The following is a 25,973-nucleotide window of genomic DNA, read 5'->3' as shown; positions in this document are numbered from 1 at the left end:
AAAAAAAAAAAAACCTTAATTTAACAGCAGGAGCCCACATAATGATACGGAAAAGTTAGCGCCACTTGCGGTGGCCGGGAATCGTACCCGGATCAACTGCTTGGAAGGCAACTATGCTCAACAGTACAACACCACCGCACTGCCGCTGCTCGCAACGCCGCGCTGTGTCGGCTTCCCGCCCGCCGACGGCGGCCCACGGCTATAGGAGCTGCAGGCGCATTACGAGGTAGGAGGGTGCATCCACACGCATTCGGGCAGCGCCTCCAAGCACGCTACGTCTTTGGGCAAGACTCGTCGCCGCTGACGCAAGGTTACTCACACGATAGTGATGAACGGTCGTTTTAAGGCAGTGTAGTGGGGGACTTCGCGAGTTTAGCCCCTTTTTCGACGTCGCTGGGTGGCAATCCCAGTTTCCCTGCCGACAGCTGCTTGGAAAGCACGGGTAGCTTGTCGAGCATCTGTAGTTGAGTGGTTTGTGACTCAGTAGTGCAGTAGGCAGCGCCTAAGTCTCATAATCTTAAGGTATGCCGGCACGATTCCCGGTCGATGCATTATTTTGCTCTTGTGGCAACAATGCTGCCGCGCGGATTGCTCGCTTGAGATGGGTCAGCCTCAGGACCTTATAGCTGTATAGCTGCGGCTGCAGTTTAATCTAGAGAGTCGGGACAGCACGTGTAGCAAGACAACAGATTCTTCAGAAAGCGCAAACTGTCTATCTCTAATATGTGAGACTTACCGAGTTTCCTGCGAGGTCGTCTCCGGCGTGCCTCGGTAGCGCAGTAGGCAGCGCGTAAGTCTCATAATCTTAAGGTCGTGAGTTCGATCCTCACCCGGGGCATTCAATTTTCTGCACATCATGACTGCATTAAGGGCGTTGCTGTTGCTAGGAAACGAACTTAACTGTTGTCCGTTATCCACACGGAGTCCACGCCTCAGCGTCAAAATGTTTACTTCCAATTATGACGACGTAACAACTTTGATATTTCTCCTCCGTGTTACAAGCAAAATGCGATGCACACAGCAATGGACAGTCAATTTTGAACTGTGCGCCATGCCGGTCTGTAGGCGCGGATATGATCGCAAGCAGAGAACAGCACTGAGTCCAGATTCAGCACAAAATACAATAAGAGACGGAGTAAATCTCACCGCTGTAGAGCAAGTCCTGTGTGGTCTAGTGGCTAGGATACCTGGCTTTCACTCAACAGGTCCGGCTTCGATTCCCGGTACCGGAACGGAACTATTTGCGCACACAACGCTCCATGTTTTGGTCTTCGAACTGTCGTTGGTCGCCCTTCTTCCTTGGCTTCAACCGAACGCAATCGGGGAAAGCAGGCACGTGATGCAGTTACTGTCAGCACCGGAATAAAGGGAGAAGAGGCACTGGTCCGCTGTTGGGCTGCTACCAGCGTCAGTGAGTAGTCGGTGCAGTCGCCAGTAGCGCCAGAAGCCTACACACACCTTCCACTTAATCACGTTGCTTGAAACCGCTCCAACCACAACAAGCGAAAGCCCGGATAGCTCAGTCGGTTGAGCATTAGGCTTTTAACCTAAGGGTCCAGGGTTCGAGTCCCTGTCCGCGCGAAGATTTTAACGCTTCCATAATGGCTCGTCTCGTAGCGATAGTAGCCCTGTCGTAATCAGTGCACGGTTTTACGTTTCCTGTCGGCATTCTGCGCAGACGCAACCGGTCGGGTTTTTCACGATTCGAGGGGCACCTGTTGGACAAGCAGTCGTGGCCGAGTGGTTAAGGCGTCTGACTAGAAATCAGATTCCCTCTGGGAGCGTAGGTTCGAGTCCTACCGACTGCGTCGGATTTTTCTTTTCTTGTTTTGGAAGAAGAAGCAGAAAATATCGCGTTTTGGTACCTCGCCACACCTCACCTCTCACATCCGTTTATAGTGCCTGTCCTTTAGATAATGGCGATTTCCAAGCGTCAGCTTTCGCGTCAGCCGAGCAAAGTCGGGACAAGTCGGGACATACTACACGATGGTGCAACGACGAAAAAAAAAAAAAACCTTAATTTAACAGCAGGAGCCCACATAATGATACGGAAAAGTTAGCGCCACTTGCGGTGGCCGGGAATCGTACCCGGATCAACTGCTTGGAAGGCAACTATGCTCAACAGTACAACACCACCGCACTGCCGCTGCTCGCAACGCCGCGCTGTGTCGGCTTCCCGCCCGCCGACGGCGGCCCACGGCTATAGGAGCTGCAGGCGCATTACGAGGTAGGAGGGTGCATCCACACGCATTCGGGCAGCGCCTCCAAGCACGCTACGTCTTTGGGCAAGACTCGTCGCCGCTGACGCAAGGTTACTCACACGATAGTGATGAACGGTCGTTTTAAGGCAGTGTAGTGGGGGACTTCGCGAGTTTAGCCCCTTTTTCGACGTCGCTGGGTGGCAATCCCAGTTTCCCTGCCGACAGCTGCTTGGAAAGCACGGGTAGCTTGTCGAGCATCTGTAGTTGAGTGGTTTGTGACTCAGTAGTGCAGTAGGCAGCGCCTAAGTCTCATAATCTTAAGGTATGCCGGCACGATTCCCGGTCGATGCATTATTTTGCTCTTGTGGCAACAATGCTGCCGCGCGGATTGCTCGCTTGAGATGGGTCAGCCTCAGGACCTTATAGCTGTATAGCTGCGGCTGCAGTTTAATCTAGAGAGTCGGGACAGCACGTGTAGCAAGACAACAGATTCTTCAGAAAGCGCAAACTGTCTATCTCTAATATGTGAGACTTACCGAGTTTCCTGCGAGGTCGTCTCCGGCGTGCCTCGGTAGCGCAGTAGGCAGCGCGTAAGTCTCATGATCTTAAGGTCGTGAGTTCGATCCTCACCCGGGGCATTCAATTTTCTGCACATCATGACTGCATTAAGGGCGTTGCTGTTGCTAGGAAACGAACTTAACTGTTGTCCGTTATCCACACGGAGTCCACGCCTCAGCGTCAAAATGTTTACTTCCAATTATGACGACGTAACAACTTTGATATTTCTCCTCCGTGTTACAAGCAAAATGCGATGCACACAGCAATGGACAGTCAATTTTGAACTGTGCGCCATGCCGGTCTGTAGGCGCGGATATGATCGCAAGCAGAGAACAGCACTGAGTCCAGATTCAGCACAAAATACAATAAGAGACGGAGTAAATCTCACCGCTGTAGAGCAAGTCCTGTGTGGTCTAGTGGCTAGGATACCTGGCTTTCACTCAACAGGTCCGGCTTCGATTCCCGGTACCGGAACGGAACTATTTGCGCACACAACGCTCCATGTTTTGGTCTTCGAACTGTCGTTGGTCGCCCTTCTTCCTTGGCTTCAACCGAACGCAATCGGGGAAAGCAGGCACGTGATGCAGTTACTGTCAGCACCGGAATAAAGGGAGAAGAGGCACTGGTCCGCTGTTGGGCTGCTACCAGCGTCAGTGAGTAGTCGGTGCAGTCGCCAGTAGCGCCAGAAGCCTACACACACCTTCCACTTAATCACGTTGCTTGAAACCGCTCCAACCACAACAAGCGAAAGCCCGGATAGCTCAGTCGGTTGAGCATTAGGCTTTTAACCTAAGGGTCCAGGGTTCGAGTCCCTGTCCGCGCGAAGATTTTAACGCTTCCATAATGGCTCGTCTCGTAGCGATAGTAGCCCTGTCGTAATCAGTGCACGGTTTTACGTTTCCTGTCGGCATTCTGCGCAGACGCAACCGGTCGGGTTTTTCACGATTCGAGGGGCACCTGTTGGACAAGCAGTCGTGGCCGAGTGGTTAAGGCGTCTGACTAGAAATCAGATTCCCTCTGGGAGCGTAGGTTCGAGTCCTACCGACTGCTTCCGATTTTTCTTTTCTTGTTTTGGAAGAAGAAGCAGAAAATATCGCGTTTTGGTACCTCGCCACACCTCACCTCTCACAGCCGTTTATAGTGCCTGTCCTTTAGATAAGGGCGATTTCCAAGCGTCAGCTTTCGCGTCAGCCGAGCAAAGTCGGGACAAGTCGGGACATACTACAGGATGGTGCAACGACGAAAAAAAAAAAAACCTTAATTTAACAGCAGGAGCCCACATAATGATACGGAAAAGTTAGCGCCACTTGCGGTGGCCGGGAATCGTACCCGGATCAACTGCTTGGAAGGCAACTATGCTCAACAGTACAACACCACCGCACTGCCGCTGCTCGCAACGCCGCGCTGTGTCGGCTTCCCGCCCGCCGACGGCGGCCCACGGCTATAGGAGCTGCAGGCGCATTACGAGGTAGGAGGGTGCATCCACACGCATTCGGGCAGCGCCTCCAAGCACGCTACGTCTTTGGGCAAGACTCGTCGCCGCTGACGCAAGGTTACTCACACGATAGTGATGAACGGTCGTTTTAAGGCAGTGTAGTGGGGGACTTCGCGAGTTTAGCCCCTTTTTCGACGTCGCTGGGTGGCAATCCCAGTTTCCCTGCCGACAGCTGCTTGGAAAGCACGGGTAGCTTGTCGAGCATCTGTAGTTGAGTGGTTTGTGACTCAGTAGTGCAGTAGGCAGCGCCTAAGTCTCATAATCTTAAGGTATGCCGGCACGATTCCCGGTCGATGCATTATTTTGCTCTTGTGGCAACAATGCTGCCGCGCGGATTGCTCGCTTGAGATGGGTCAGCCTCAGGACCTTATAGCTGTATAGCTGCGGCTGCAGTTTAATCTAGAGAGTCGGGACAGCACGTGTAGCAAGACAACAGATTCTTCAGAAAGCGCAAACTGTCTATCTCTAATATGTGAGACTTACCGAGTTTCCTGCGAGGTCGTCTCCGGCGTGCCTCGGTAGCGCAGTAGGCAGCGCGTAAGTCTCATAATCTTAAGGTCGTGAGTTCGATCCTCACCCGGGGCATTCAATTTTCTGCACATCATGACTGCATTAAGGGCGTTGCTGTTGCTAGGAAACGAACTTAACTGTTGTCCGTTATCCACACGGAGTCCACGCCTCAGCGTCAAAATGTTTACTTCCAATTATGACGACGTAACAACTTTGATATTTCTCCTCCGTGTTACAAGCAAAATGCGATGCACACAGCAATGGACAGTCAATTTTGAACTGTGCGCCATGCCGGTCTGTAGGCGCGGATATGATCGCAAGCAGAGAACAGCACTGAGTCCAGATTCAGCACAAAATACAATAAGAGACGGAGTAAATCTCACCGCTGTAGAGCAAGTCCTGTGTGGTCTAGTGGCTAGGATACCTGGCTTTCACTCAACAGGTCCGGCTTCGATTCCCGGTACCGGAACGGAACTATTTGCGCACACAACGCTCCATGTTTTGGTCTTCGAACTGTCGTTGGTCGCCCTTCTTCCTTGGCTTCAACCGAACGCAATCGGGGAAAGCAGGCACGTGATGCAGTTACTGTCAGCACCGGAATAAAGGGAGAAGAGGCACTGGTCCGCTGTTGGGCTGCTACCAGCGTCAGTGAGTAGTCGGTGCAGTCGCCAGTAGCGCCAGAAGCCTACACACACCTTCCACTTAATCACGTTGCTTGAAACCGCTCCAACCACAACAAGCGAAAGCCCGGATAGCTCAGTCGGTTGAGCATTAGGCTTTTAACCTAAGGGTCCAGGGTTCGAGTCCCTGTCCGCGCGAAGATTTTAACGCTTCCATAATGGCTCGTCTCGTAGCGATAGTAGCCCTGTCGTAATCAGTGCACGGTTTTACGTTTCCTGTCGGCATTCTGCGCAGACGCAACCGGTCGGGTTTTTCACGATTCGAGGGGCACCTGTTGGACAAGCAGTCGTGGCCGAGTGGTTAAGGCGTCTGACTAGAAATCAGATTCCCTCTGGGAGCGTAGGTTCGAGTCCTACCGACTGCGTCCGATTTTTCTTTTCTTGTTTTGGAAGAAGAAGCAGAAAATATCGCGTTTTGGTACCTCGCCACACCTCACCTCTCACATCCGTTTATAGTGCCTGTCCTTTAGATAATGGCGATTTCCAAGCGTCAGCTTTCGCGTCAGCCGAGCAAAGTCGGGACAAGTCGGGACATACTACACGATGGTGCAACGACGAAAAAAAAAAAAACCTTAATTTAACAGCAGGAGCCCACATAATGATACGGAAAAGTTAGCGCCACTTGCGGTGGCCGGGAATCGTACCCGGATCAACTGCTTGGAAGGCAACTATGCTCAACAGTACAACACCACCGCACTGCCGCTGCTCGCAACGCCGCGCTGTGTCGGCTTCCCGCCCGCCGACGGCGGCCCACGGCTATAGGAGCTGCAGGCGCATTACGAGGTAGGAGGGTGCATCCACACGCATTCGGGCAGCGCCTCCAAGCACGCTACGTCTTTGGGCAAGACTCGTCGCCGCTGACGCAAGGTTACTCACACGATAGTGATGAACGGTCGTTTTAAGGCAGTGTAGTGGGGGACTTCGCGAGTTTAGCCCCTTTTTCGACGTCGCTGGGTGGCAATCCCAGTTTCCCTGCCGACAGCTGCTTGGAAAGCACGGGTAGCTTGTCGAGCATCTGTAGTTGAGTGGTTTGTGACTCAGTAGTGCAGTAGGCAGCGCCTAAGTCTCATAATCTTAAGGTATGCCGGCACGATTCCCGGTCGATGCATTATTTTGCTCTTGTGGCAACAATGCTGCCGCGCGGATTGCTCGCTTGAGATGGGTCAGCCTCAGGACCTTATAGCTGTATAGCTGCGGCTGCAGTTTAATCTAGAGAGTCGGGACAGCACGTGTAGCAAGACAACAGATTCTTCAGAAAGCGCAAACTGTCTATCTCTAATATGTGAGACTTACCGAGTTTCCTGCGAGGTCGTCTCCGGCGTGCCTCGGTAGCGCAGTAGGCAGCGCGTAAGTCTCATGATCTTAAGGTCGTGAGTTCGATCCTCACCCGGGGCATTCAATTTTCTGCACATCATGACTGCATTAAGGGCGTTGCTGTTGCTAGGAAACGAACTTAACTGTTGTCCGTTATCCACACGGAGTCCACGCCTCAGCGTCAAAATGTTTACTTCCAATTATGACGACGTAACAACTTTGATATTTCTCCTCCGTGTTACAAGCAAAATGCGATGCACACAGCAATGGACAGTCAATTTTGAACTGTGCGCCATGCCGGTCTGTAGGCGCGGATATGATCGCAAGCAGAGAACAGCACTGAGTCCAGATTCAGCACAAAATACAATAAGAGACGGAGTAAATCTCACCGCTGTAGAGCAAGTCCTGTGTGGTCTAGTGGCTAGGATACCTGGCTTTCACTCAACAGGTCCGGCTTCGATTCCCGGTACCGGAACGGAACTATTTGCGCACACAACGCTCCATGTTTTGGTCTTCGAACTGTCGTTGGTCGCCCTTCTTCCTTGGCTTCAACCGAACGCAATCGGGGAAAGCAGGCACGTGATGCAGTTACTGTCAGCACCGGAATAAAGGGAGAAGAGGCACTGGTCCGCTGTTGGGCTGCTACCAGCGTCAGTGAGTAGTCGGTGCAGTCGCCAGTAGCGCCAGAAGCCTACACACACCTTCCACTTAATCACGTTGCTTGAAACCGCTCCAACCACAACAAGCGAAAGCCCGGATAGCTCAGTCGGTTGAGCATTAGGCTTTTAACCTAAGGGTCCAGGGTTCGAGTCCCTGTCCGCGCGAAGATTTTAACGCTTCCATAATGGCTCGTCTCGTAGCGATAGTAGCCCTGTCGTAATCAGTGCACGGTTTTACGTTTCCTGTCGGCATTCTGCGCAGACGCAACCGGTCGGGTTTTTCACGATTCGAGGGGCACCTGTTGGACAAGCAGTCGTGGCCGAGTGGTTAAGGCGTCTGACTAGAAATCAGATTCCCTCTGGGAGCGTAGGTTCGAGTCCTACCGACTGCGTCCGATTTTTCTTTTCTTGTTTTGGAAGAAGAAGCAGAAAATATCGCGTTTTGGTACCTCGCCACACCTCACCTCTCACAGCCGTTTATAGTGCCTGTCCTTTAGATAAGGGCGATTTCCAAGCGTCAGCTTTCGCGTCAGCCGAGCAAAGTCGGGACAAGTCGGGACATACTACAGGATGGTGCAACGACGAAAAAAAAAAAAAAAACCTTAATTTAACAGCAGGAGCCCACATAATGATACGGAAAAGTTAGCGCCACTTGCGGTGGCCGGGAATCGTACCCGGATCAACTGCTTGGAAGGCAACTATGCTCAACAGTACAACACCACCGCACTGCCGCTGCTCGCAACGCCGCGCTGTGTCGGCTTCCCGCCCGCCGACGGCGGCCCACGGCTATAGGAGCTGCAGGCGCATTACGAGGTAGGAGGGTGCATCCACACGCATTCGGGCAGCGCCTCCAAGCACGCTACGTCTTTGGGCAAGACTCGTCGCCGCTGACGCAAGGTTACTCACACGATAGTGATGAACGGTCGTTTTAAGGCAGTGTAGTGGGGGACTTCGCGAGTTTAGCCCCTTTTTCGACGTCGCTGGGTGGCAATCCCAGTTTCCCTGCCGACAGCTGCTTGGAAAGCACGGGTAGCTTGTCGAGCATCTGTAGTTGAGTGGTTTGTGACTCAGTAGTGCAGTAGGCAGCGCCTAAGTCTCATAATCTTAAGGTATGCCGGCACGATTCCCGGTCGATGCATTATTTTGCTCTTGTGGCAACAATGCTGCCGCGCGGATTGCTCGCTTGAGATGGGTCAGCCTCAGGACCTTATAGCTGTATAGCTGCGGCTGCAGTTTAATCTAGAGAGTCGGGACAGCACGTGTAGCAAGACAACAGATTCTTCAGAAAGCGCAAACTGTCTATCTCTAATATGTGAGACTTACCGAGTTTCCTGCGAGGTCGTCTCCGGCGTGCCTCGGTAGCGCAGTAGGCAGCGCGTAAGTCTCATAATCTTAAGGTCGTGAGTTCGATCCTCACCCGGGGCATTCAATTTTCTGCACATCATGACTGCATTAAGGGCGTTGCTGTTGCTAGGAAACGAACTTAACTGTTGTCCGTTATCCACACGGAGTCCACGCCTCAGCGTCAAAATGTTTACTTCCAATTATGACGACGTAACAACTTTGATATTTCTCCTCCGTGTTACAAGCAAAATGCGATGCACACAGCAATGGACAGTCAATTTTGAACTGTGCGCCATGCCGGTCTGTAGGCGCGGATATGATCGCAAGCAGAGAACAGCACTGAGTCCAGATTCAGCACAAAATACAATAAGAGACGGAGTAAATCTCACCGCTGTAGAGCAAGTCCTGTGTGGTCTAGTGGCTAGGATACCTGGCTTTCACTCAACAGGTCCGGCTTCGATTCCCGGTACCGGAACGGAACTATTTGCGCACACAACGCTCCATGTTTTGGTCTTCGAACTGTCGTTGGTCGCCCTTCTTCCTTGGCTTCAACCGAACGCAATCGGGGAAAGCAGGCACGTGATGCAGTTACTGTCAGCACCGGAATAAAGGGAGAAGAGGCACTGGTCCGCTGTTGGGCTGCTACCAGCGTCAGTGAGTAGTCGGTGCAGTCGCCAGTAGCGCCAGAAGCCTACACACACCTTCCACTTAATCACGTTGCTTGAAACCGCTCCAACCACAACAAGCGAAAGCCCGGATAGCTCAGTCGGTTGAGCATTAGGCTTTTAACCTAAGGGTCCAGGGTTCGAGTCCCTGTCCGCGCGAAGATTTTAACGCTTCCATAATGGCTCGTCTCGTAGCGATAGTAGCCCTGTCGTAATCAGTGCACGGTTTTACGTTTCCTGTCGGCATTCTGCGCAGACGCAACCGGTCGGGTTTTTCACGATTCGAGGGGCACCTGTTGGACAAGCAGTCGTGGCCGAGTGGTTAAGGCGTCTGACTAGAAATCAGATTCCCTCTGGGAGCGTTGGTTCGAGTCCTACCGACTGCGTCCGATTTTTCTTTTCTTGTTTTGGAAGAAGAAGCAGAAAATATCGCGTTTTGGTACCTCGCCACACCTCACCTCTCACAGCCGTTTATAGTGCCTGTCCTTTAGATAAGGGCGATTTCCAAGCGTCAGCTTTCGCGTCAGCCGAGCAAAGTCGGGACAAGTCGGGACATACTACAGGATGGTGCAACGACGAAAAAAAAAAAAAAACCTTAATTTAACAGCAGGAGCCCACATAATGATACGGAAAAGTTAGCGCCACTTGCGGTGGCCGGGAATCGTACCCGGATCAACTGCTTGGAAGGCAACTATGCTCAACAGTACAACACCACCGCACTGCCGCTGCTCGCAACGCCGCGCTGTGTCGGCTTCCCGCCCGCCGACGGCGGCCCACGGCTATAGGAGCTGCAGGCGCATTACGAGGTAGGAGGGTGCATCCACACGCATTCGGGCAGCGCCTCCAAGCACGCTACGTCTTTGGGCAAGACTCGTCGCCGCTGACGCAAGGTTACTCACACGATAGTGATGAACGGTCGTTTTAAGGCAGTGTAGTGGGGGACTTCGCGAGTTTAGCCCCTTTTTCGACGTCGCTGGGTGGCAATCCCAGTTTCCCTGCCGACAGCTGCTTGGAAAGCACGGGTAGCTTGTCGAGCATCTGTAGTTGAGTGGTTTGTGACTCAGTAGTGCAGTAGGCAGCGCCTAAGTCTCATAATCTTAAGGTATGCCGGCACGATTCCCGGTCGATGCATTATTTTGCTCTTGTGGCAACAATGCTGCCGCGCGGATTGCTCGCTTGAGATGGGTCAGCCTCAGGACCTTATAGCTGTATAGCTGCGGCTGCAGTTTAATCTAGAGAGTCGGGACAGCACGTGTAGCAAGACAACAGATTCTTCAGAAAGCGCAAACTGTCTATCTCTAATATGTGAGACTTACCGAGTTTCCTGCGAGGTCGTCTCCGGCGTGGCTCGGTAGCGCAGTAGGCAGCGCGTAAGTCTCATAATCTTAAGGTCGTGAGTTCGATCCTCACCCGGGGCATTCAATTTTCTGCACATCATGACTGCATTAAGGGCGTTGCTGTTGCTAGGAAACGAACTTAACTGTTGTCCGTTATCCACACGGAGTCCACGCCTCAGCGTCAAAATGTTTACTTCCAATTATGACGACGTAACAACTTTGATATTTCTCCTCCGTGTTACAAGCAAAATGCGATGCACACAGCAATGGACAGTCAATTTTGAACTGTGCGCCATGCCGGTCTGTAGGCGCGGATATGATCGCAAGCAGAGAACAGCACTGAGTCCAGATTCAGCACAAAATACAATAAGAGACGGAGTAAATCTCACCGCTGTAGAGCAAGTCCTGTGTGGTCTAGTGGCTAGGATACCTGGCTTTCACTCAACAGGTCCGGCTTCGATTCCCGGTACCGGAACGGAACTATTTGCGCACACAACGCTCCATGTTTTGGTCTTCGAACTGTCGTTGGTCGCCCTTCTTCCTTGGCTTCAACCGAACGCAATCGGGGAAAGCAGGCACGTGATGCAGTTACTGTCAGCACCGGAATAAAGGGAGAAGAGGCACTGGTCCGCTGTTGGGCTGCTACCAGCGTCAGTGAGTAGTCGGTGCAGTCGCCAGTAGCGCCAGAAGCCTACACACACCTTCCACTTAATCACGTTGCTTGAAACCGCTCCAACCACAACAAGCGAAAGCCCGGATAGCTCAGTCGGTTGAGCATTAGGCTTTTAACCTAAGGGTCCAGGGTTCGAGTCCCTGTCCGCGCGAAGATTTTAACGCTTCCATAATGGCTCGTCTCGTAGCGATAGTAGCCCTGTCGTAATCAGTGCACGGTTTTACGTTTCCTGTCGGCATTCTGCGCAGACGCAACCGGTCGGGTTTTTCACGATTCGAGGGGCACCTGTTGGACAAGCAGTCGTGGCCGAGTGGTAAAGGCGTCTGACTAGAAATCAGATTCCCTCTGGGAGCGTAGGTTCGAGTCCTACCGACTGCGTCCGATTTTTCTTTTCTTGTTTTGGAAGAAGAAGCAGAAAATATCGCGTTTTGGTACCTCGCCACACCTCACCTCTCACAGCCGTTTATAGTGCCTGTCCTTTAGATAAGGGCGATTTCCAAGCGTCAGCTTTCGCGTCAGCCGAGCAAAGTCGGGACAAGTCGGGACATACTACAGGATGGTGCAACGACGAAAAAAAAAAAAAAAAACCTTAATTTAACAGCAGGAGCCCACATAATGATACGGAAAAGTTAGCGCCACTTGCGGTGGCCGGGAATCGTACCCGGATCAACTGCTTGGAAGGCAACTATGCTCAACAGTACAACACCACCGCACTGCCGCTGCTCGCAACGCCGCGCTGTGTCGGCTTCCCGCCCGCCGACGGCGGCCCACGGCTATAGGAGCTGCAGGCGCATTACGAGGTAGGAGGGTGCATCCACACGCATTCGGGCAGCGCCTCCAAGCACGCTACGTCTTTGGGCAAGACTCGTCGCCGCTGACGCAAGGTTACTCACACGATAGTGATGAACGGTCGTTTTAAGGCAGTGTAGTGGGGGACTTCGCGAGTTTAGCCCCTTTTTCGACGTCGCTGGGTGGCAATCCCAGTTTCCCTGCCGACAGCTGCTTGGAAAGCACGGGTAGCTTGTCGAGCATCTGTAGTTGAGTGGTTTGTGACTCAGTAGTGCAGTAGGCAGCGCCTAAGTCTCATAATCTTAAGGTATGCCGGCACGATTCGCGGTCGATGCATTATTTTGCTCTTGTGGCAACAATGCTGCCGCGCGGATTGCTCGCTTGAGATGGGTCAGCCTCAGGACCTTATAGCTGTATAGCTGCGGCTGCAGTTTAATCTAGAGAGTCGGGACAGCACGTGTAGCAAGACAACAGATTCTTCAGAAAGCGCAAACTGTCTATCTCTAATATGTGAGACTTACCGAGTTTCCTGCGAGGTCGTCTCCGGCGTGCCTCGGTAGCGCAGTAGGCAGCGCGTAAGTGTCATAATCTTAAGGTCGTGAGTTCGATCCTCACCCGGGGCATTCAATTTTCTGCACATCATGACTGCATTAAGGGCGTTGCTGTTGCTAGGAAACGAACTTAACTGTTGTCCGTTATCCACACGGAGTCCACGCCTCAGCGTCAAAATGTTTACTTCCAATTATGACGACGTAACAACTTTGATATTTCTCCTCCGTGTTACAAGCAAAATGCGATGCACACAGCAATGGACAGTCAATTTTGAACTGTGCGCCATGCCGGTCTGTAGGCGCGGATATGATCGCAAGCAGAGAACAGCACTGAGTCCAGATTCAGCACAAAATACAATAAGAGACGGAGTAAATCTCACCGCTGTAGAGCAAGTCCTGTGTGGTCTAGTGGCTAGGATACCTGGCTTTCACTCAACAGGTCCGGCTTCGATTCCCGGTACCGGAACGGAACTATTTGCGCACACAACGCTCCATGTTTTGGTCTTCGAACTGTCGTTGGTCGCCCTTCTTCCTTGGCTTCAACCGAACGCAATCGGGGAAAGCAGGCACGTGATGCAGTTACTGTCAGCACCGGAATAAAGGGAGAAGAGGCACTGGTCCGCTGTTGGGCTGCTACCAGCGTCAGTGAGTAGTCGGTGCAGTCGCCAGTAGCGCCAGAAGCCTACACACACCTTCCACTTAATCACGTTGCTTGAAACCGCTCCAACCACAACAAGCGAAAGCCCGGATAGCTCAGTCGGTTGAGCATTAGGCTTTTAACCTAAGGGTCCAGGGTTCGAGTCCCTGTCCGCGCGAAGATTTTAACGCTTCCATAATGGCTCGTCTCGTAGCGATAGTAGCCCTGTCGTAATCAGTGCACGGTTTTACGTTTCCTGTCGGCATTCTGCGCAGACGCAACCGGTCGGGTTTTTCACGATTCGAGGGGCACCTGTTGGACAAGCAGTCGTGGCCGAGTGGTTAAGGCGTCTGACTAGAAATCAGATTCCCTCTGGGAGCGTAGGTTCGAGTCCTACCGACTGCGTCCGATTTTTCTTTTCTTGTTTTGGAAGAAGAAGCAGAAAATATCGCGTTTTGGTACCTCGCCACACCTCACCTCTCACAGCCGTTTATAGTGCCTGTCCTTTAGATAAGGGCGATTTCCAAGCGTCAGCTTTCGCGTCAGCCGAGCAAAGTCGGGACAAGTCGGGACATACTACAGGATGGTGCAACGACGAAAAAAAAAAAAAAACCTTAATTTAACAGCAGGAGCCCACATAATGATACGGAAAAGTTAGCGCCACTTGCGGTGGCCGGGAATCGTACCCGGATCAACTGCTTGGAAGGCAACTATGCTCAACAGTACAACACCACCGCACTGCCGCTGCTCGCAACGCCGCGCTGTGTCGGCTTCCCGCCCGCCGACGGCGGCCCACGGCTATAGGAGCTGCAGGCGCATTACGAGGTAGGAGGGTGCATCCACACGCATTCGGGCAGCGCCTCCAAGCACGCTACGTCTTTGGGCAAGACTCGTCGCCGCTGACGCAAGGTTACTCACACGATAGTGATGAACGGTCGTTTTAAGGCAGTGTAGTGGGGGACTTCGCGAGTTTAGCCCCTTTTTCGACGTCGCTGGGTGGCAATCCCAGTTTCCCTGCCGACAGCTGCTTGGAAAGCACGGGTAGCTTGTCGAGCATCTGTAGTTGAGTGGTTTGTGACTCAGTAGTGCAGTAGGCAGCGCCTAAGTCTCATAATCTTAAGGTATGCCGGCACGATTCCCGGTCGATGCATTATTTTGCTCTTGTGGCAACAATGCTGCCGCGCGGATTGCTCGCTTGAGATGGGTCAGCCTCAGGACCTTATAGCTGTATAGCTGCGGCTGCAGTTTAATCTAGAGAGTCGGGACAGCACGTGTAGCAAGACAACAGATTCTTCAGAAAGCGCAAACTGTCTATCTCTAATATGTGAGACTTACCGAGTTTCCTGCGAGGTCGTCTCCGGCGTGGCTCGGTAGCGCAGTAGGCAGCGCGTAAGTCTCATAATCTTAAGGTCGTGAGTTCGATCCTCACCCGGGGCATTCAATTTTCTGCACATCATGACTGCATTAAGGGCGTTGCTGTTGCTAGGAAACGAACTTAACTGTTGTCCGTTATCCACACGGAGTCCACGCCTCAGCGTCAAAATGTTTACTTCCAATTATGACGACGTAACAACTTTGATATTTCTCCTCCGTGTTACAAGCAAAATGCGATGCACACAGCAATGGACAGTCAATTTTGAACTGTGCGCCATGCCGGTCTGTAGGCGCGGATATGATCGCAAGCAGAGAACAGCACTGAGTCCAGATTCAGCACAAAATACAATAAGAGACGGAGTAAATCTCACCGCTGTAGAGCAAGTCCTGTGTGGTCTAGTGGCTAGGATACCTGGCTTTCACTCAACAGGTCCGGCTTCGATTCCCGGTACCGGAACGGAACTATTTGCGCACACAACGCTCCATGTTTTGGTCTTCGAACTGTCGTTGGTCGCCCTTCTTCCTTGGCTTCAACCGAACGCAATCGGGGAAAGCAGGCACGTGATGCAGTTACTGTCAGCACCGGAATAAAGGGAGAAGAGGCACTGGTCCGCTGTTGGGCTGCTACCAGCGTCAGTGAGTAGTCGGTGCAGTCGCCAGTAGCGCCAGAAGCCTACACACACCTTCCACTTAATCACGTTGCTTGAAACCGCTCCAACCACAACAAGCGAAAGCCCGGATAGCTCAGTCGGTTGAGCATTAGGCTTTTAACCTAAGGGTCCAGGGTTCGAGTCCCTGTCCGCGCGAAGATTTTAACGCTTCCATAATGGCTCGTCTCGTAGCGATAGTAGCCCTGTCGTAATCAGTGCACGGTTTTACGTTTCCTGTCGGCATTCTGCGCAGACGCAACCGGTCGGGTTTTTCACGATTCGAGGGGCACCTGTTGGACAAGCAGTCGTGGCCGAGTGGTTAAGGCGTCTGACTAGAAATCAGATTCCCTCTGGGAGCGTAGGTTCGAGTCCTACCGACTGCGTCCGATTTTTCTTTTCTTGTTTTGGAAGAAGAAGCAGAAAATATCGCGTTTTGGTACCTCGCCACACCTCACCTCTCACAGCCGTTTATAGTGCCTGTCCTTTAGATAAGGGCGATTTCCAAGCGTCAGCTTTCGCGTCAGCCGAGCAAAGTCGGGACAAGTCGGGACATACTACAGGATGGTGCAACGACGAAAAAAAAAAAACCTTAATTTAACAGCAGGAGCCCACATAATGATACGGAAAAGTTAGCGCCACTTGCGGTGGCCGGGAATCGTACCCGGATCAACTGCTTGGAAGGCAACTATGCTCAACAGTACAACACCACCGCACTGCCGCTGCTCGCAACGCCGCGCTGTGTCGGCTTCCCGCCCGCCGACGGCGGCCCACGGCTATAGGAGCTGCAGGCGCATTACGAGGTAGGAGGGTGCATCCACACGCATTCGGGCAGCGCCTCCAAGCACGCTACGTCTTTGGGCAAGACTCGTCGCCGCTGACGCAAGGTTACTCACACGATAGTGATGAACGGTCGTTTTAAGGCAGTGTAGTGGGGGACTTCGCGAGTTTAGCCCCTTTTTCGACGTCGCTGGGTGGCAATCCCAGTTTCCCTGCCGACAGCTGCTTGGAAAGCACGGGTAGCTTGTCGAGCATCTGTAGTTGAGTGGTTTGTGACTCAGTAGTGCAGTAGGCAGCGCCTAAGTCTCATAATCTTAAGGTATGCCGGCACGATTCCCGGTCGATGCATTATTTTGCTCTTGTGGCAACAATGCTGCCGCGCGGATTGCTCGCTTGAGATGGGTCAGCCTCAGGACCTTATAGCTGTATAGCTGCGGCTGCAGTTTAATCTAGAGAGTCGGGACAGCACGTGTAGCAAGACAACAGATTCTTCAGAAAGCGCAAACTGTCTATCTCTAATATGTGAGACTTACCGAGTTTCCTGCGAGGTCGTCTCCGGCGTGGCTCGGTAGCGCAGTAGGCAGCGCGTAAGTGTCATAATCTTAAGGTCGTGAGTTCGATCCTCACCCGGGGCATTCAATTTTCTGCACATCATGACTGCATTAAGGGCGTTGCTGTTGCTAGGAAACGAACTTAACTGTTGTCCGTTATCCACACGGAGTCCACGCCTCAGCGTCAAAATGTTTACTTCCAATTATGACGACGTAACAACTTTGATATTTCTCCTCCGTGTTACAAGCAAAATGCGATGCACACAGCAATGGACAGTCAATTTTGAACTGTGCGCCATGCCGGTCTGTAGGCGCGGATATGATCGCAAGCAGAGAACAGCACTGAGTCCAGATTCAGCACAAAATACAATAAGAGACGGAGTAAATCTCACCGCTGTAGAGCAAGTCCTGTGTGGTCTAGTGGCTAGGATACCTGGCTTTCACTCAACAGGTCCGGCTTCGATTCCCGGTACCGGAACGGAACTATTTGCGCACACAACGCTCCATGTTTTGGTCTTCGAACTGTCGTTGGTCGCCCTTCTTCCTTGGCTTCAACCGAACGCAATCGGGGAAAGCAGGCACGTGATGCAGTTACTGTCAGCACCGGAATAAAGGGAGAAGAGGCACTGGTCCGCTGTTGGGCTGCTACCAGCGTCAGTGAGTAGTCGGTGCAGTCGCCAGTAGCGCCAGAAGCCTACACACACCTTCCACTTAATCACGTTGCTTGAAACCGCTCCAACCACAACAAGCGAAAGCCCGGATAGCTCAGTCGGTTGAGCATTAGGCTTTTAACCTAAGGGTCCAGGGTTCGAGTCCCTGTCCGCGCGAAGATTTTAACGCTTCCATAATGGCTCGTCTCGTAGCGATAGTAGCCCTGTCGTAATCAGTGCACGGTTTTACGTTTCCTGTCGGCATTCTGCGCAGACGCAACCGGTCGGGTTTTTCACGATTCGAGGGGCACCTGTTGGACAAGCAGTCGTGGCCGAGTGGTTAAGGCGTCTGACTAGAAATCAGATTCCCTCTGGGAGCGTAGGTTCGAGTCCTACCGACTGCGTCGGATTTTTCTTTTCTTGTTTTGGAAGAAGAAGCAGAAAATATCGCGTTTTGGTACCTCGCCACACCTCACCTCTCACAGCCGTTTATAGTGCCTGTCCTTTAGATAAGGGCGATTTCCAAGCGTCAGCTTTCGCGTCAGCCGAGCAAAGTCGGGACAAGTCGGGACATACTACAGGATGGTGCAACGACGAAAAAAAAAAAACCTTAATTTAACAGCAGGAGCCCACATAATGATACGGAAAAGTTAGCGCCACTTGCGGTGGCCGGGAATCGTACCCGGATCAACTGCTTGGAAGGCAACTATGCTCAACAGTACAACACCACCGCACTGCCGCTGCTCGCAACGCCGCGCTGTGTCGGCTTCCCGCCCGCCGACGGCGGCCCACGGCTATAGGAGCTGCAGGCGCATTACGAGGTAGGAGGGTGCATCCACACGCATTCGGGCAGCGCCTCCAAGCACGCTACGTCTTTGGGCAAGACTCGTCGCCGCTGACGCAAGGTTACTCACACGATAGTGATGAACGGTCGTTTTAAGGCAGTGTAGTGGGGGACTTCGCGAGTTTAGCCCCTTTTTCGACGTCGCTGGGTGGCAATCCCAGTTTCCCTGCCGACAGCTGCTTGGAAAGCACGGGTAGCTTGTCGAGCATCTGTAGTTGAGTGGTTTGTGACTCAGTAGTGCAGTAGGCAGCGCCTAAGTCTCATAATCTTAAGGTATGCCGGCACGATTCCCGGTCGATGCATTATTTTGCTCTTGTGGCAACAATGCTGCCGCGCGGATTGCTCGCTTGAGATGGGTCAGCCTCAGGACCTTATAGCTGTATAGCTGCGGCTGCAGTTTAATCTAGAGAGTCGGGACAGCACGTGTAGCAAGACAACAGATTCTTCAGAAAGCGCAAACTGTCTATCTCTAATATGTGAGACTTACCGAGTTTCCTGCGAGGTCGTCTCCGGCGTGCCTCGGTAGCGCAGTAGGCAGCGCGTAAGTCTCATAATCTTAAGGTCGTGAGTTCGATCCTCACCCGGGGCATTCAATTTTCTGCACATCATGACTGCATTAAGGGCGTTGCTGTTGCTAGGAAACGAACTTAACTGTTGTCCGTTATCCACACGGAGTCCACGCCTCAGCGTCAAAATGTTTACTTCCAATTATGACGACGTAACAACTTTGATATTTCTCCTCCGTGTTACAAGCAAAATGCGATGCACACAGCAATGGACAGTCAATTTTGAACTGTGCGCCATGCCGGTCTGTAGGCGCGGATATGATCGCAAGCAGAGAACAGCACTGAGTCCAGATTCAGCACAAAATACAATAAGAGACGGAGTAAATCTCACCGCTGTAGAGCAAGTCCTGTGTGGTCTAGTGGCTAGGATACCTGGCTTTCACTCAACAGGTCCGGCTTCGATTCCCGGTACCGGAACGGAACTATTTGCGCACACAACGCTCCATGTTTTGGTCTTCGAACTGTCGTTGGTCGCCCTTCTTCCTTGGCTTCAACCGAACGCAATCGGGGAAAGCAGGCACGTGATGCAGTTACTGTCAGCACCGGAATAAAGGGAGAAGAGGCACTGGTCCGCTGTTGGGCTGCTACCAGCGTCAGTGAGTAGTCGGTGCAGTCGCCAGTAGCGCCAGAAGCCTACACACACCTTCCACTTAATCACGTTGCTTGAAACCGCTCCAACCACAACAAGCGAAAGCCCGGATAGCTCAGTCGGTAGAGCATTAGGCTTTTAACCTAAGGGTCCAGGGTTCGAGTCCCTGTCCGCGCGAAGATTTTAACGCTTCCATAATGGCTCGTCTCGTAGCGATAGTAGCCCTGTCGTAATCAGTGCACGGTTTTACGTTTCCTGTCGGCATTCTGCGCAGATGCAACCGGTCGGGTTTTTCACGATTCGAGGGGCACCTGTTGGACAAGCAGTCGTGGCCGAGTGGTTAAGGCGTCTGACTAGAAAACAGATTCCCTCTGGGAGCGTAGGTTCGAGTCCTACCGACTGCGTCGGATTTTTCTTTTCTTGTTTTGGAAGAAGAAGCAGAAAATATCGCGTTTTGGTACCTCGCCACACCTCACCTCTCACAGCCGTTTATAGTGCCTGTCCTTTAGATAAGGGCGATTTCCAAGCGTCAGCTTTCGCGTCAGCCGAGCAAAGTCGGGACAAGTCGGGACATACTACAGGATGGTGCAACGACGAAAAAAAAAAAAACCTTAATTTAACAGCAGGAGCCCACATAATGATACGGAAAAGTTAGCGCCACTTGCGGTGGCCGGGAATCGTACACGGATCAACTGCTTGGAAGGCAACTATGCTCAACAGTACAACACCACCGCACTGCCGCTGCTCGCAACGCCGCGCTGTGTCGGCTTCCCGCCCGCCGACGGCGGCCCACGGCTATAGGAGCTGCAGGCGCATTACGAGGTAGGAGGGTGCATCCACACGCATTCGGGCAGCGCCTCCAAGCACGCTACGTCTTTGGGCAAGACTCGTCGCCGCTGACGCAAGGTTACTCACACGATAGTGATGAACGGTCGTTTTAAGGCAGTGTAGTGGGGGACTTCGCGAGTTTAGCCCCTTTTTCGACGTCGCTGGGTGGCAATCCCAGTTTCCCTGCCGACAGCTGCTTGGAAAGCACGGGTAGCTTGTCGAGCATCTGTAGTTGAGTGGTTTGTGACTCAGTAGTGCAGTAGGCAGCGCCTAAGTCTCATAATCTTAAGGTATGCCGGCACGATTCCCGGTCGATGCATTATTTTGCTCTTGTGGCAACAATGCTGCCGCGCGGATTGCTCGCTTGAGATGGGTCAGCCTCAGGACCTTATAGCTGTATAGCTGCGGCTGCAGTTTAATCTAGAGAGTCGGGACAGCACGTGTAGCAAGACAACAGATTCTTCAGAAAGCGCAAACTGTCTATCTCTAATATGTGAGACTTACCGAGTTTCCTGCGAGGTCGTCTCCGGCGTGGCTCGGTAGCGCAGTAGGCAGCGCGTAAGTGTCATAATCTTAAGGTCGTGAGTTCGATCCTCACCCGGGGCATTCAATTTTCTGCACATCATGACTGCATTAAGGGCGTTGCTGTTGCTAGGAAACGAACTTAACTGTTGTCCGTTATCCACACGGAGTCCACGCCTCAGCGTCAAAATGTTTACTTCCAATTATGACGACGTAACAACTTTGATATTTCTCCTCCGTGTTACAAGCAAAATGCGATGCACACAGCAATGGACAGTCAATTTTGAACTGTGCGCCATGCCGGTCTGTAGGCGCGGATATGATCGCAAGCAGAGAACAGCACTGAGTCCAGATTCAGCACAAAATACAATAAGAGACGGAGTAAATCTCACCGCTGTAGAGCAAGTCCTGTGTGGTCTAGTGGCTAGGATACCTGGCTTTCACTCAACAGGTCCGGCTTCGATTCCCGGTACCGGAACGGAACTATTTGCGCACACAACGCTCCATGTTTTGGTCTTCGAACTGTCGTTGGTCGCCCTTCTTCCTTGGCTTCAACCGAACGCAATCGGGGAAAGCAGGCACGTGATGCAGTTACTGTCAGCACCGGAATAAAGGGAGAAGAGGCACTGGTCCGCTGTTGGGCTGCTACCAGCGTCAGTGAGTAGTCGGTGCAGTCGCCAGTAGCGCCAGAAGCCTACACACACCTTCCACTTAATCACGTTGCTTGAAACCGCTCCAACCACAACAAGCGAAAGCCCGGATAGCTCAGTCGGTAGAGCATTAGGCTTTTAACCTAAGGGTCCAGGGTTCGAGTCCCTGTCCGCGCGAAGATTTTAACGCTTCCATAATGGCTCGTCTCGTAGCGATAGTAGCCCTGTCGTAATCAGTGCACGGTTTTACGTTTCCTGTCGGCATTCTGCGCAGATGCAACCGGTCGGGTTTTTCACGATTCGAGGGGCACCTGTTGGACAAGCAGTCGTGGCCGAGTGGTTAAGGCGTCTGACTAGAAAACAGATTCCCTCTGGGAGCGTAGGTTCGAGTCCTACCGACTGCGTCGGATTTTTCTTTTCTTGTTTTGGAAGAAGAAGCAGAAAATATCGCGTTTTGGTACCTCGCCACACCTCACCTCTCACAGCCGTTTATAGTGCCTGTCCTTTAGATAAGGGCGATTTCCAAGCGTCAGCTTTCGCGTCAGCCGAGCAAAGTCGGGACAAGTCGGGACATACTACAGGATGGTGCAACGACGAAAAAAAAAAAAAACCTTAATTTAACAGCAGGAGCCCACATAATGATACGGAAAAGTTAGCGCCACTTGCGGTGGCCGGGAATCGTACACGGATCAACTGCTTGGAAGGCAACTATGCTCAACAGTACAACACCACCGCACTGCCGCTGCTCGCAACGCCGCGCTGTGTCGGCTTCCCGCCCGCCGACGGCGGCCCACGGCTATAGGAGCTGCAGGCGCATTACGAGGTAGGAGGGTGCATCCACACGCATTCGGGCAGCGCCTCCAAGCACGCTACGTCTTTGGGCAAGACTCGTCGCCGCTGACGCAAGGTTACTCACACGATAGTGATGAACGGTCGTTTTAAGGCAGTGTAGTGGGGGACTTCGCGAGTTTAGCCCCTTTTTCGACGTCGCTGGGTGGCAATCCCAGTTTCCCTGCCGACAGCTGCTTGGAAAGCACGGGTAGCTTGTCGAGCATCTGTAGTTGAGTGGTTTGTGACTCAGTAGTGCAGTAGGCAGCGCCTAAGTCTCATAATCTTAAGGTATGCCGGCACGATTCCCGGTCGATGCATTATTTTGCTCTTGTGGCAACAATGCTGCCGCGCGGATTGCTCGCTTGAGATGGGTCAGCCTCAGGACCTTATAGCTGTATAGCTGCGGCTGCAGTTTAATCTAGAGAGTCGGGACAGCACGTGTAGCAAGACAACAGATTCTTCAGAAAGCGCAAACTGTCTATCTCTAATATGTGAGACTTACCGAGTTTCCTGCGAGGTCGTCTCCGGCGTGCCTCGGTAGCGCAGTAGGCAGCGCGTAAGTGTCATAATCTTAAGGTCGTGAGTTCGATCCTCACCCGGGGCATTCAATTTTCTGCACATCATGACTGCATTAAGGGCGTTGCTGTTGCTAGGAAACGAACTTAACTGTTGTCCGTTATCCACACGGAGTCCACGCCTCAGCGTCAAAATGTTTACTTCCAATTATGACGACGTAACAACTTTGATATTTCTCCTCCGTGTTACAAGCAAAATGCGATGCACACAGCAATGGACAGTCAATTTTGAACTGTGCGCCATGCCGGTCTGTAGGCGCGGATATGATCGCAAGCAGAGAACAGCACTGAGTCCAGATTCAGCACAAAATACAATAAGAGACGGAGTAAATCTCACCGCTGTAGAGCAAGTCCTGTGTGGTCTAGTGGCTAGGATACCTGGCTTTCACTCAACAGGTCCGGCTTCGATTCCCGGTACCGGAACGGAACTATTTGCGCACACAACGCTCCATGTTTTGGTCTTCGAACTGTCGTTGGTCGCCCTTCTTCCTTGGCTTCAACCGAACGCAATCGGGGAAAGCAGGCACGTGATGCAGTTACTGTCAGCACCGGAATAAAGGGAGAAGAGGCACTGGTCCGCTGTTGGGCTGCTACCAGCGTCAGTGAGTAGTCGGTGCAGTCGCCAGTAGCGCCAGAAGCCTACACACACCTTCCACTTAATCACGTTGCTTGAAACCGCTCCAACCACAACAAGCGAAAGCCCGGATAGCTCAGTCGGTAGAGCATTAGGCTTTTAACCTAAGGGTCCAGGGTTCGAGTCCCTGTCCGCGCGAAGATTTTAACGCTTCCATAATGGCTCGTCTCGTAGCGATAGTAGCCCTGTCGTAATCAGTGCACGGTTTTACGTTTCCTGTCGGCATTCTGCGCAGATGCAACCGGTCGGGTTTTTCACGATTCGAGGGGCACCTGTTGGACAAGCAGTCGTGGCCGAGTGGTTAATGCGTCTGACTAGAAAACAGATTCCCTCTGGGAGCGTAGGTTCGAGTCCTACCGACTGCGTCGGATTTTTCTTTTCTTGTTTTGGAAGAAGAAGCAGAAAATATCGCGTTTTGGTACCTCGCCACACCTCACCTCTCACAGCCGTTTATAGTGCCTGTCCTTTAGATAAGGGCGATTTCCAAGCGTCAGCTTTCGCGTCAGCCGAGCAAAGTCGGGACAAGTCGGGACATACTACAGGATGGTGCAACGACGAAAAAAAAAAAAACCTTAATTTAACAGCAGGAGCCCACATAATGATACGGAAAAGTTAGCGCCACTTGCGGTGGCCGGGAATCGTACACGGATCAACTGCTTGGAAGGCAACTATGCTCAACAGTACAACACCACCGCACTGCCGCTGCTCGCAACGCCGCGCTGTGTCGGCTTCCCGCCCGCCGACGGCGGCCCACGGCTATAGGAGCTGCAGGCGCATTACGAGGTAGGAGGGTGCATCCACACGCATTCGGGCAGCGCCTCCAAGCACGCTACGTCTTTGGGCAAGACTCGTCGCCGCTGACGCAAGGTTACTCACACGATAGTGATGAACGGTCGTTTTAAGGCAGTGTAGTGGGGGACTTCGCGAGTTTAGCCCCTTTTTCGACGTCGCTGGGTGGCAATCCCAGTTTCCCTGCCGACAGCTGCTTGGAAAGCACGGGTAGCTTGTCGAGCATCTGTAGTTGAGTGGTTTGTGACTCAGTAGTGCAGTAGGCAGCGCCTAAGTCTCATAATCTTAAGGTATGCCGGCACGATTCCCGGTCGATGCATTATTTTGCTCTTGTGGCAACAATGCTGCCGCGCGGATTGCTCGCTTGAGATGGGTCAGCCTCAGGACCTTATAGCTGTATAGCTGCGGCTGCAGTTTAATCTAGAGAGTCGGGACAGCACGTGTAGCAAGACAACAGATTCTTCAGAAAGCGCAAACTGTCTATCTCTAATATGTGAGACTTACCGAGTTTCCTGCGAGGTCGTCTCCGGCGTGCCTCGGTAGCGCAGTAGGCAGCGCGTAAGTCTCATAATCTTAAGGTCGTGAGTTCGATCCTCACCCGGGGCATTCAATTTTCTGCACATCATGACTGCATTAAGGGCGTTGCTGTTGCTAGGAAACGAACTTAACTGTTGTCCGTTATCCACACGGAGTCCACGCCTCAGCGTCAAAATGTTTACTTCCAATTATGACGACGTAACAACTTTGATATTTCTCCTCCGTGTTACAAGCAAAATGCGATGCACACAGCAATGGACAGTCAATTTTGAACTGTGCGCCATGCCGGTCTGTAGGCGCGGATATGATCGCAAGCAGAGAACAGCACTGAGTCCAGATTCAGCACAAAATACAATAAGAGACGGAGTAAATCTCACCGCTGTAGAGCAAGTCCTGTGTGGTCTAGTGGCTAGGATACCTGGCTTTCACTCAACAGGTCCGGCTTCGATTCCCGGTACCGGAACGGAACTATTTGCGCACACAACGCTCCATGTTTTGGTCTTCGAACTGTCGTTGGTCGCCCTTCTTCCTTGGCTTCAACCGAACGCAATCGGGGAAAGCAGGCACGTGATGCAGTTACTGTCAGCACCGGAATAAAGGGAGAAGAGGCACTGGTCCGCTGTTGGGCTGCTACCAGCGTCAGTGAGTAGTCGGTGCAGTCGCCAGTAGCGCCAGAAGCCTACACACACCTTCCACTTAATCACGTTGCTTGAAACCGCTCCAACCACAACAAGCGAAAGCCCGGATAGCTCAGTCGGTAGAGCATTAGGCTTTTAACCTAAGGGTCCAGGGTTCGAGTCCCTGTCCGCGCGAAGATTTTAACGCTTCCATAATGGCTCGTCTCGTAGCGATAGTAGCCCTGTCGTAATCAGTGCACGGTTTTACGTTTCCTGTCGGCATTCTGCGCAGACGCAACCGGTCGGGTTTTTCACGATTCGAGGGGCACCTGTTGGACAAGCAGTCGTGGCCGAGTGGTTAAGGCGTCTGACTAGAAATCAGATTCCCTCTGGGAGCGTAGGTTCGAGTCCTACCGACTGCGTCCGATTTTTCTTTTCTTGTTTTGGAAGAAGAAGCAGAAAATATCGCGTTTTGGTACCTCGCCACACCTCACCTCTCACAGCCGTTTATAGTGCCTGTCCTTTAGATAAGGGCGATTTCCAAGCGTCAGCTTTCGCGTCAGCCGAGCAAAGTCG

General features: G+C 52.4%; 39 non-coding genes across 39 annotated transcripts; all 39 read left to right on the top strand.

The window, feature by feature from the left end:
* The first annotated feature begins 765 nt into the window (after positions 1-765).
* On the top strand, positions 766-838 carry Trnam-cau (transfer RNA methionine (anticodon CAU)). The gene has a single exon. It is a non-coding gene; the product is annotated as a tRNA-Met (tRNA).
* A 670-nt stretch (positions 839-1,508) lies between these two features.
* On the top strand, positions 1,509-1,581 carry Trnak-uuu (transfer RNA lysine (anticodon UUU)). The gene has a single exon. It is a non-coding gene; the product is annotated as a tRNA-Lys (tRNA).
* Positions 1,582-1,726: 145 nt separating this feature from the next.
* Trnas-aga (transfer RNA serine (anticodon AGA)) lies at positions 1,727-1,808 on the top strand. Its single transcript has one exon. It is a non-coding gene; the product is annotated as a tRNA-Ser (tRNA).
* A 958-nt stretch (positions 1,809-2,766) lies between these two features.
* On the top strand, positions 2,767-2,839 carry Trnam-cau (transfer RNA methionine (anticodon CAU)). Its single transcript has one exon. It is a non-coding gene; the product is annotated as a tRNA-Met (tRNA).
* Positions 2,840-3,509: 670 nt separating this feature from the next.
* Positions 3,510-3,582, top strand: Trnak-uuu (transfer RNA lysine (anticodon UUU)). Its single transcript has one exon. It is a non-coding gene; the product is annotated as a tRNA-Lys (tRNA).
* A 145-nt stretch (positions 3,583-3,727) lies between these two features.
* On the top strand, positions 3,728-3,809 carry Trnas-aga (transfer RNA serine (anticodon AGA)). The gene has a single exon. It is a non-coding gene; the product is annotated as a tRNA-Ser (tRNA).
* Positions 3,810-4,766: 957 nt separating this feature from the next.
* Trnam-cau (transfer RNA methionine (anticodon CAU)) lies at positions 4,767-4,839 on the top strand. Its single transcript has one exon. It is a non-coding gene; the product is annotated as a tRNA-Met (tRNA).
* Positions 4,840-5,509: 670 nt separating this feature from the next.
* Trnak-uuu (transfer RNA lysine (anticodon UUU)) lies at positions 5,510-5,582 on the top strand. The gene has a single exon. It is a non-coding gene; the product is annotated as a tRNA-Lys (tRNA).
* A 145-nt stretch (positions 5,583-5,727) lies between these two features.
* On the top strand, positions 5,728-5,809 carry Trnas-aga (transfer RNA serine (anticodon AGA)). Its single transcript has one exon. It is a non-coding gene; the product is annotated as a tRNA-Ser (tRNA).
* Positions 5,810-6,766: 957 nt separating this feature from the next.
* Positions 6,767-6,839, top strand: Trnam-cau (transfer RNA methionine (anticodon CAU)). The gene has a single exon. It is a non-coding gene; the product is annotated as a tRNA-Met (tRNA).
* A 670-nt stretch (positions 6,840-7,509) lies between these two features.
* Trnak-uuu (transfer RNA lysine (anticodon UUU)) lies at positions 7,510-7,582 on the top strand. The gene has a single exon. It is a non-coding gene; the product is annotated as a tRNA-Lys (tRNA).
* Positions 7,583-7,727: 145 nt separating this feature from the next.
* On the top strand, positions 7,728-7,809 carry Trnas-aga (transfer RNA serine (anticodon AGA)). Its single transcript has one exon. It is a non-coding gene; the product is annotated as a tRNA-Ser (tRNA).
* A 960-nt stretch (positions 7,810-8,769) lies between these two features.
* Trnam-cau (transfer RNA methionine (anticodon CAU)) lies at positions 8,770-8,842 on the top strand. Its single transcript has one exon. It is a non-coding gene; the product is annotated as a tRNA-Met (tRNA).
* A 670-nt stretch (positions 8,843-9,512) lies between these two features.
* On the top strand, positions 9,513-9,585 carry Trnak-uuu (transfer RNA lysine (anticodon UUU)). Its single transcript has one exon. It is a non-coding gene; the product is annotated as a tRNA-Lys (tRNA).
* Positions 9,586-9,730: 145 nt separating this feature from the next.
* Positions 9,731-9,812, top strand: Trnas-aga (transfer RNA serine (anticodon AGA)). The gene has a single exon. It is a non-coding gene; the product is annotated as a tRNA-Ser (tRNA).
* Positions 9,813-10,771: 959 nt separating this feature from the next.
* On the top strand, positions 10,772-10,844 carry Trnam-cau (transfer RNA methionine (anticodon CAU)). The gene has a single exon. It is a non-coding gene; the product is annotated as a tRNA-Met (tRNA).
* Positions 10,845-11,514: 670 nt separating this feature from the next.
* On the top strand, positions 11,515-11,587 carry Trnak-uuu (transfer RNA lysine (anticodon UUU)). The gene has a single exon. It is a non-coding gene; the product is annotated as a tRNA-Lys (tRNA).
* Positions 11,588-11,732: 145 nt separating this feature from the next.
* Trnas-aga (transfer RNA serine (anticodon AGA)) lies at positions 11,733-11,814 on the top strand. Its single transcript has one exon. It is a non-coding gene; the product is annotated as a tRNA-Ser (tRNA).
* A 961-nt stretch (positions 11,815-12,775) lies between these two features.
* Trnam-cau (transfer RNA methionine (anticodon CAU)) lies at positions 12,776-12,848 on the top strand. Its single transcript has one exon. It is a non-coding gene; the product is annotated as a tRNA-Met (tRNA).
* Positions 12,849-13,518: 670 nt separating this feature from the next.
* Positions 13,519-13,591, top strand: Trnak-uuu (transfer RNA lysine (anticodon UUU)). The gene has a single exon. It is a non-coding gene; the product is annotated as a tRNA-Lys (tRNA).
* A 145-nt stretch (positions 13,592-13,736) lies between these two features.
* Positions 13,737-13,818, top strand: Trnas-aga (transfer RNA serine (anticodon AGA)). The gene has a single exon. It is a non-coding gene; the product is annotated as a tRNA-Ser (tRNA).
* A 959-nt stretch (positions 13,819-14,777) lies between these two features.
* Positions 14,778-14,850, top strand: Trnam-cau (transfer RNA methionine (anticodon CAU)). The gene has a single exon. It is a non-coding gene; the product is annotated as a tRNA-Met (tRNA).
* A 670-nt stretch (positions 14,851-15,520) lies between these two features.
* Trnak-uuu (transfer RNA lysine (anticodon UUU)) lies at positions 15,521-15,593 on the top strand. The gene has a single exon. It is a non-coding gene; the product is annotated as a tRNA-Lys (tRNA).
* Positions 15,594-15,738: 145 nt separating this feature from the next.
* Positions 15,739-15,820, top strand: Trnas-aga (transfer RNA serine (anticodon AGA)). Its single transcript has one exon. It is a non-coding gene; the product is annotated as a tRNA-Ser (tRNA).
* A 956-nt stretch (positions 15,821-16,776) lies between these two features.
* Positions 16,777-16,849, top strand: Trnam-cau (transfer RNA methionine (anticodon CAU)). Its single transcript has one exon. It is a non-coding gene; the product is annotated as a tRNA-Met (tRNA).
* A 670-nt stretch (positions 16,850-17,519) lies between these two features.
* Trnak-uuu (transfer RNA lysine (anticodon UUU)) lies at positions 17,520-17,592 on the top strand. Its single transcript has one exon. It is a non-coding gene; the product is annotated as a tRNA-Lys (tRNA).
* Positions 17,593-17,737: 145 nt separating this feature from the next.
* Trnas-aga (transfer RNA serine (anticodon AGA)) lies at positions 17,738-17,819 on the top strand. Its single transcript has one exon. It is a non-coding gene; the product is annotated as a tRNA-Ser (tRNA).
* Positions 17,820-18,775: 956 nt separating this feature from the next.
* Positions 18,776-18,848, top strand: Trnam-cau (transfer RNA methionine (anticodon CAU)). Its single transcript has one exon. It is a non-coding gene; the product is annotated as a tRNA-Met (tRNA).
* A 670-nt stretch (positions 18,849-19,518) lies between these two features.
* Trnak-uuu (transfer RNA lysine (anticodon UUU)) lies at positions 19,519-19,591 on the top strand. The gene has a single exon. It is a non-coding gene; the product is annotated as a tRNA-Lys (tRNA).
* A 145-nt stretch (positions 19,592-19,736) lies between these two features.
* Positions 19,737-19,818, top strand: Trnas-aga (transfer RNA serine (anticodon AGA)). The gene has a single exon. It is a non-coding gene; the product is annotated as a tRNA-Ser (tRNA).
* A 957-nt stretch (positions 19,819-20,775) lies between these two features.
* Trnam-cau (transfer RNA methionine (anticodon CAU)) lies at positions 20,776-20,848 on the top strand. The gene has a single exon. It is a non-coding gene; the product is annotated as a tRNA-Met (tRNA).
* Positions 20,849-21,518: 670 nt separating this feature from the next.
* Positions 21,519-21,591, top strand: Trnak-uuu (transfer RNA lysine (anticodon UUU)). Its single transcript has one exon. It is a non-coding gene; the product is annotated as a tRNA-Lys (tRNA).
* Positions 21,592-21,736: 145 nt separating this feature from the next.
* Trnas-aga (transfer RNA serine (anticodon AGA)) lies at positions 21,737-21,818 on the top strand. Its single transcript has one exon. It is a non-coding gene; the product is annotated as a tRNA-Ser (tRNA).
* A 958-nt stretch (positions 21,819-22,776) lies between these two features.
* Trnam-cau (transfer RNA methionine (anticodon CAU)) lies at positions 22,777-22,849 on the top strand. The gene has a single exon. It is a non-coding gene; the product is annotated as a tRNA-Met (tRNA).
* A 670-nt stretch (positions 22,850-23,519) lies between these two features.
* Positions 23,520-23,592, top strand: Trnak-uuu (transfer RNA lysine (anticodon UUU)). The gene has a single exon. It is a non-coding gene; the product is annotated as a tRNA-Lys (tRNA).
* A 145-nt stretch (positions 23,593-23,737) lies between these two features.
* Trnas-aga (transfer RNA serine (anticodon AGA)) lies at positions 23,738-23,819 on the top strand. Its single transcript has one exon. It is a non-coding gene; the product is annotated as a tRNA-Ser (tRNA).
* A 957-nt stretch (positions 23,820-24,776) lies between these two features.
* Trnam-cau (transfer RNA methionine (anticodon CAU)) lies at positions 24,777-24,849 on the top strand. Its single transcript has one exon. It is a non-coding gene; the product is annotated as a tRNA-Met (tRNA).
* A 670-nt stretch (positions 24,850-25,519) lies between these two features.
* Positions 25,520-25,592, top strand: Trnak-uuu (transfer RNA lysine (anticodon UUU)). The gene has a single exon. It is a non-coding gene; the product is annotated as a tRNA-Lys (tRNA).
* Positions 25,593-25,737: 145 nt separating this feature from the next.
* Positions 25,738-25,819, top strand: Trnas-aga (transfer RNA serine (anticodon AGA)). Its single transcript has one exon. It is a non-coding gene; the product is annotated as a tRNA-Ser (tRNA).
* The last annotated feature ends 154 nt before the right edge of the window (positions 25,820-25,973 follow it).

Source organism: Schistocerca gregaria, chromosome 3 (genome assembly GCF_023897955.1).
Source record: "Schistocerca gregaria isolate iqSchGreg1 chromosome 3, iqSchGreg1.2, whole genome shotgun sequence".
NCBI lineage: Eukaryota > Metazoa > Arthropoda > Insecta > Orthoptera > Acrididae > Schistocerca > Schistocerca gregaria.
This window is presented reverse-complemented; position numbering and strand designations above follow the sequence as displayed.